The sequence below is a fragment of the Anastrepha obliqua genome, unplaced genomic scaffold (assembly GCF_027943255.1).
Source record: "Anastrepha obliqua isolate idAnaObli1 unplaced genomic scaffold, idAnaObli1_1.0 ptg000139l, whole genome shotgun sequence".
Taxonomy (NCBI): domain Eukaryota; kingdom Metazoa; phylum Arthropoda; class Insecta; order Diptera; family Tephritidae; genus Anastrepha; species Anastrepha obliqua.
The window spans coordinates 175001-182500 of NW_026562238.1; the positions used below are offsets into that span (position 1 = coordinate 175001).

General features: G+C 42.0%; 1 non-coding gene and 2 pseudogenes across 1 annotated transcript in view; all 3 read left to right on the forward strand.

Moving 5' to 3' along the window:
* LOC129252049 (small subunit ribosomal RNA) overlaps positions 1-267 on the forward strand; it is a 1991-nt gene extending 1724 nt beyond the window's left edge. The window contains exon 1 of the ribosomal RNA XR_008583228.1: positions 1-267. This exon is cut by the window's left edge and continues 1724 nt beyond it. This is a non-coding gene — a ribosomal RNA (small subunit ribosomal RNA).
* A 589-nt stretch (positions 268-856) lies between these two features.
* On the forward strand, positions 857-1037 carry LOC129252030 (5.8S ribosomal RNA; annotated as a pseudogene).
* A 442-nt stretch (positions 1038-1479) lies between these two features.
* LOC129252063 (large subunit ribosomal RNA) lies at positions 1480-4256 on the forward strand (annotated as a pseudogene).
* The last annotated feature ends 3244 nt before the right edge of the window (positions 4257-7500 follow it).

Genomic DNA, 7500 nt, shown 5'->3' on the forward strand with positions numbered 1-7500 from the left:
GCTTGGGATTGTGAACTGAAACTGTTCACATGAACTTGGAATTCCCAGTAAGTGCGAGTTATTAACTCGCATTGATTAAGTCCCTGCCCTTTGTACATACCGCCCGTCGCTACTACCGATTGAATTATTTAGTGAGGTCTCCGGACGTGATCACTGTGACGCCTCGTGTGTCACGGTTGTTTCGCAAAAGTTGACCGAACTTGATTATTTAGAGGAAGTAAAAGTCGTAACAAGGTTTCCGTAGGTGAACCTGCGGAAGGATCATTATTGTGTTCCATATCCGTAAGAAAAACAAACAAACAAACAAACAAACAGACAAGCAAACAAACGAACAAAAAGAAAAAAAAAAAAAAAAAAAAAAGAAAAAAAAAAAAATTTATATAATTATTTTGAATCCATAATTCTTTTTATTCTTTTTCATTCAATTTGTGATCCATCAATTATATCATATTAAATATAATATATGATGGTACATTTTGTAATGTTTTTTCTTATTTTTTTCTTTTAAAAACCTTTAAACATGAAAATAAAAAGTTGTACTTATTATTCATTTGATTGAATGATAAGTTAATTTGTTCACAATAACAAAAGTGGTATATATTTATTATATTATTATATATACATAAAATGATTAAAAAAATACAAAATAATTGAATCATAATAAATACCACCACTGTATTATTGTTGAACTAAGACATTCGCAACTTAATAAAAATGTTTAGAGTTAAATATATTTGATATATATTATTGAAAGAAAATCAATTTATATATTATTAATATTATTTAATTTTACTCTTTCAATTAATATATGCAAAAAAAAATTGACATTTGTTATAAATAAAAATAAATAAAAAAATACTCTAAGCGGTGGATCACTTGGCTCATGGGTCGATGAAGAACGCAGCAAACTGTGCGTCATCGTGTGAACTGCAGGACACATGAACATCGACATTTTGAACGCATATCGCAGTCCATGCTGTTATGTACATTAAATTCAATTTTAAAGTACTGCTTGGACTACATATGGTTGAGGGTTGTAAGACTATGCTAAATAAGTTGCTTATTCTTTTATAAAAATAATTGAATTTAAGCAAATGTGTATATTATTGGATTTTAAATAATTCATAATATTAATAGCAAAAAAAATAAAGATATATAATGAATTTTATTTATTATATATTCTTTAAAAAAAAAATCCTCTCAAATAAAATGAAATGATGAAAATATTGAATCTAAGTATTCTTTACAAAAAATTTTCATATTATTTATATATATATATAAAATAATAATTTATATATGTAATTAAAAGGAGGAATGTCTAGCATAAAAATTAAATTTTTTATTCTAGGATTGCCTCATTTTACATTATTATTATTTTTATATATTTACAATATATAAAAGGAGAAAAGAAAAATAGAGATGAAAAGATGATATAATTTTTTTATTAAATTGTGAGAAGATAAAAAAAGAATATTAAAACAACCTCAACTCATATGGGATTACCCCCTGAATTTAAGCATATTAATGAGGGGAGGAAAAGAAACTAACAAGGATTTTCTTAGTAGCGGCGAGCGAAAAGAAAATAGTTCAGCACTAAGTCACTTTGTCTATATGTCAAATGTGAGATGCAGTGTATGGAATATCTTAATATCTAGTATGAGAAATTAACGATTTAAGTCCTTCTTAAATGAGGCCATTTACCCATAGAGGGTGCCAGGCCCGTATAACGTTAATGATTACTAGAAAGATATTTCCAAAGAGTCGTGTTGCTTGATAGTGCAGCACTAAGTGGGTGGTAAACTCCATCTAAAACTAAATATAACCATGAGACCGATAGTAAACAAGTACCGTGAGGGAAAGTTGAAAAGAACTCTGAATAGAGAGTTAAATAGTACGTGAAACTGCTTAGAGGTTAAGCCCGATGAACCTGAATATCCATTATGAAAAATTCATCATTAAATAATTAAAAAAATAATGTGCATTTTTTTCATATAAGGACATTGTAATCTATTAACATAATAAAGTATTTATCAAAAGATCATTGGTGATATTAAGTTTATTTAAATTAATTTGCTTTTTAAGCATATTAACATAAAATAAATACTAATGATTTGATAAAGTGTTGATAGATTTTATTATATATAATGCTAAAATTCATTTTTTGAATTTTACAAAAAATTTAATATCTATGATATTAATATTTATTTGTATGCATTTATATGATTAACAATGCGAAAGATTCAGGATACCTTCGGGACCCGTCTTGAAACACGGACCAAGGAGTCTAACATATGTGCAAGTCATTGAGTTATATTAAACTTAATGGCATAATTAACTTAACTTAAATATAATGGGATTAATTTTTAGTCTATTTTTTAATAAATAGTCAATTAATTCAATCCCGGGGCGTTCCATATAGTTATGTATAATGATAATTTATTATTATTTATACCTCTAACTGGAGCGTACCTTGAGCATATATGCTGTGACCCGAAAGATGGTGAACTATACTTGATCAGGTTGAAGTCAGGGGAAACCCTGATGGAAGACCGAAACAGTTCTGACGTGCAAATCGATTGTCAGAATTGAGTATAGGGGCGAAAGACCAATCGAACCATCTAGTAGCTGGTTCCCTCCGAAGTTTCCCTCAGGATAGCTGGTGCATTTAAAAATTATATAAAATAATCTTATCTGGTAAAGCGAATGATTAGAGGCCTTAGGGTCGAAACGATTTTAACCTATTCTCAAACTTTAAATGGGTAAGAACCTCACCTTTCTTGATATGAAGGTTGAGGTTATGATATAATGTGCCCAGTGGGCCACTTTTGGTAAGCAGAACTGGCGCTGTGGGATGAACCAAACGTAATGTTACGGTGCCTAAATTAACAACTCATGCAGATACCATGAAAGGCGTTGGTTGCTTAAAACAGCAGGACGGTGGACATGGAAGTCGTAATCCGCTAAGGAGTGTGTAACAACTCACCTGCCGAAGCAACTAGCCCTTAAAATGGATGGCGCTTAAGTTGTATACCTATACATTACCGCTAAAGTAGATGATTTATAAAACAATTTCGATTGATTTATAAATTTTGAAACTTTAGTGAGTAGGAGGGTACAATAGTGTGCTTAGAAGTGTTTGGCGTAAGCCTGCATGGAGCCGCTATTGGTACAGATCTTGGTGGTAGTAGCAAATAATCGAATGAGACCTTGGAGGACTGAAGTGGAGAAGGGTTTCGTGTGAACAGTGGTTGATCACGAGTTAGTCGGTCCTAAGTTCAAGGCGAAAGCCGAAAATTTTCAAGTTTTTAATAAAAAAAAATATTAATAAAAATATATTTAAAAATAATTAAAATACTTGAATTATTTTGAACGAAAGGGAATACGGTTCCAATTCCGTAACCTGTTGAGTATCCGTTTGTTATTAAAAATGGGCCTTGTGCTCATCCTGGCAACAGGAACGACCATAAAGAAGCCGTCGAGAGATATCGGAAGAGTTTTCTTTTCTGTTTTATAGTCGTACTACCATGGAAGTCTTTCGAAGAGAGATATGGTAGATGGACTAGAAGAGCATGACATTTACTGTTGTGTCGATATTTTCTCCTCGGACCTTGAAAATTTATGGTGGGGTCACGCAAACTTCTCAACAGGCCGTACCAATATCCGCAGCTGGTCTCCAAGGTGAAGAGTCTCTAGTCGATAGAATAATGTAGGTAAGGGAAGTCGGCAAATTAGATCCGTAACTTCGGGATAAGGATTGGCTCTGAAGATTGAGATAGTCGGGCTTGATTGGGAAGCAATACCATGGTTTATGTACTCGTTCTGGGTAAATAGAGAATTACGATTCTTGTTCCCCGGATAGTAGTTACGTAGCCAATTGTGGAACTTTCTTGCTAAAATTTTTAAGGAATTATATCATTCGATATATATTCCTTTTAAATTATAACGATTATCAATTAACAATCAATTCAGAACTGGCACGGACTTGGGGAATCCGACTGTCTAATTAAAACAAAGCATTGTGATGGCCCTAACGGGTGTTGACACAATGTGATTTCTGCCCAGTGCTCTGAATGTCAAAGTGAAGAAATTCAAGTAAGCGCGGGTAAACGGCGGGAGTAACTATGACTCTCTTAAGGTAGCCAAATGCCTCGTCATCTAATTAGTGACGCGCATGAATGGATTAACGAGATTCCTACTGTCCCTATCTACTCATTCGCAGTGTGACTGCTGAGCTGAACGGACGTGCCGTGCGCTGTGTGCTATTTTTGCGATTTCGCTGTGTGCCTGTGTGCTATATCCGCGTGTGATAACCGGTAGTGTTATAGTTGTGCGAGTGACGCTTATATTGTTGTGGCTGTACTATTGCGGTACAGTGTTTACAATTTATTGCGCTAGTGAGTGCCGTTGTCCGAGTGACGCTACTTTGTAGTAGCTGTACAGTGTTTACGAATAATTGAAAGTGCCGTACGGTAGTGTTGTTGGACACTCCAGTGAGTGCCAATATACTCCGTGCTATAGACACAGAGTGCGTGTTTGTGAGTGCTGCTAGATACAGCGTTGGAAATTTTCCATTAAGTTGTTTACAACTTTTGCGGGCGTGCCGTTGTTTTTCGGCGTGGTGTGTTGTGCGTAGCTGTACCATAGCGGTGCATTGTTTACGAGCAATTGCTCAGGTGACTACGGTTTGTGCTGGTGACGCCACTGTTCGCGTGGCTGTACTTTGTGTACAAGTGTACCTTGTTGGTATATTGTGGGACGCTCAAGTGAGTGCCGCTATACCAAGGTGTTTACAATTTTTGTGTGCCGCTAATTCTGGCGTGGTCTTTTGGCGCGTGCCGTTACATTCGGTGTGGGTGTACAGTGCGGGCGTACACTAGGTCTGTCGTGCCGCTATATTGCCATATTTGGCAACAGTAAAAAGGGCGTCCCCTTTTGTGCGTGGGTTAAGTACTGCGCCAAGGTTGAATACTTTGTGCAGGTGCCGCGAACAGAGCGTGCTGCGTTTTGCCTGCGGTCGAGCTCGGCGTTAGCTCCACCTCGGTCGACCCGTCCTTGTTCGGGGAACAGTGTTCCGTCCGGCAAGGCATTGGTGGTGGCCTTTGCCAGACCTTTGGTTGGCGCTGTGGGCTACGCCCTCGCGCTTTGCTTTGGCTCGCCGATAGGTGCAGCCGCTGTGTGCGTACCTGTGCGGGGCTCATTCCTGCCGTGCAGTAGTTGCCGTCGCCCAAAAGGGACCCAGTTTTTGTTGTTGCTCGGGAGGCCTTTATCCGGCGAATTCGGCAACCTTAGTGGTGAAGCGTTGGGCAATGCCCAAATTAGAAGGAGTGAGGAAGAGGGCGAACACCCCTCTTCCAAGCGTTTCGGCGGTGCCATCGTCTGCAATGGACGAGACGACGTCCGGAGAGGAGGAGGTGATTTTGCGGTCTCCTCCCCGTACTAAGAAGAAGACCGCTGGAGGTACAGCGGTTCCGGTGGAGAAGGTAACCCTAAGGGTACCTGAAAAGGTGAGTGGAAGCGAGGGTGGTTCCGAAAGCGGAAAGATAGGGAGTGGGCGCAAGGGGCGGAAGACGGGGGAAAAATTAGGTCCCGCAGGGAAGCGTTTGGAGGAAATCCGTGGGGAATTGGGTGCTTCCCTGAAAGGTTTGGGTGCGATCGGTGGGGATGCCGAACGCAAGAAAGTTGGGGCGCAGTTTATGGGGCGCTTCAAGTCCATTGTGACGGCCTTTAGTGGAGCCGTCATAGACATGGACGGCGTCCCGAAGAGTTTAGCTAAGGACCTCCTGGGATACTCCTTGGAGTTCGAGGAGCTTTTTGTGGAGATGGTGGCGGAGATCGCCCATCTTCGTGGGCGGTTAGAAGCCACAAAGACAAGTAGGGAGGAAGCACCTCGGAGGACGGCTGGAGCTGCGCTGGCTGGTGCAGCGATGATGCCGGCACCTCAGGCGCCTGCGCCTGTGTTGCCCGCGTTGCCGGTGCCCAAGCCAGTTGAGACCTGGTCGGTAGTAGTGAGGGGTAAAACCGCCACTACATCCAAGGAGGTTATAAAGAAAGTGGTGAAGGAGGTAGGGCCTTCCATGGGGGTAAGGGTGCACGAGGTGCGCCCGCTGAAGGATGGAGGTGCGATTATTCGCACCCCATCCGTTGCTGAGAGGGATAACTTGGCGAAAAATGCCAAGTTTTCCGAGGTAGGGCTCGATGTGAGCATACATCGGAAGCTGGGGCCTAGGGTTGTGGTCCAGGGGGTCCACACGGAGATCTCCCCTGAAGATTTCATGGGAGAGTTGTTCCGGTTGAACCTCAAGGAGTTCAGCCCTGGGTGCCGTGAGAAGGACGTGAGAATGGTCAGCCGTCCTTGGAAGGTCAGCCCTGATGGGGTGACGAACGTGGTCCTTGAGGGTACGGACATGTTAATGTCCGCCCTCGTGGAAGCGGGTCGTTGCTACATAAAGTGGTTTTCCTTCCGGGTACGGCTGGACCAACTGACGCCCGGCTGCTTCCGATGCATGGGCTTTGATCACAGGGTGGCAGAGTGCAGAGCCAAGAAGGATGTCTGCCGTAGGTGCGGGCAGGAAGGGCACAGGAGTGCAGGTTGTGGCAATGCCCCGCATTGTCGCAACTGTGCATTTAAGGGCAAGCCAGCCGGACATCTAATGATGTCCACTGTCTGCCCGGTGTACTGTGCCATTGTTGCCCGTGCGAACGCTAGACATTGATGGTTGAACTATATCAACTGAACTGTCAGGGGTCATATGCCGTGATGTGTGAATTGGGGGCGTGTATGTCGGAGGGGGGCTGCGGCATTGCTTTGCTCCAGGAACCATACTCCACCAATGGGGTGGTGAGAGGCCTTCCTGGGGGCTTCAGGGTCTTTACGGACCTTGGAGTCAAGGCCGCAGTAGCTGTGTGTGAGCCAAGCTACTCTTGTGTAGTAGTTGACTCATCACAGTGGGGAGTATGTGTGTGTGTCGAGGGGGAATTCGGCAGAATGAATGTCGTCAGCTTGTACTGCAAGTCTGACGAGCCTCTAGAGCCCTACTTAAGATACATTGATGCGGTGCTACTACTTGAGAGTAGCATTCCTGCCATCGTGTGTCTTGACGCGAATGCTACCTCCCCGATGTGGTTCAGCAAGGTATCCAGGCATACTGCTGGATATCGGAGCCACACTCGGGGTGAGGTTATGAGCGAGTGGGTTGTGGCGAATAACCTTCTTGTAGCAAACGAACCAAGCGTATGGTATACGTTTGAGGGGCCTAGAGGTGTGAGTGACATTGACGTGACGCTCATGAATGACGCAGCAGCGGGTAGGTTCGAGTGTAAATGGAGTGTTAGGGGGGGTTGGGGAATTAGTGACCATAATTTAATACAAATTATGGTTACTCCCCGTACCCCGCAGCTAGAAGGGGGGAGTCCATTGAGGCGATGGCGTACCTCGTGTACCGACTGGAACCGATATGGACATACTGTTAGGGAAGCGGTATTGGATATACCGCTTAGGGA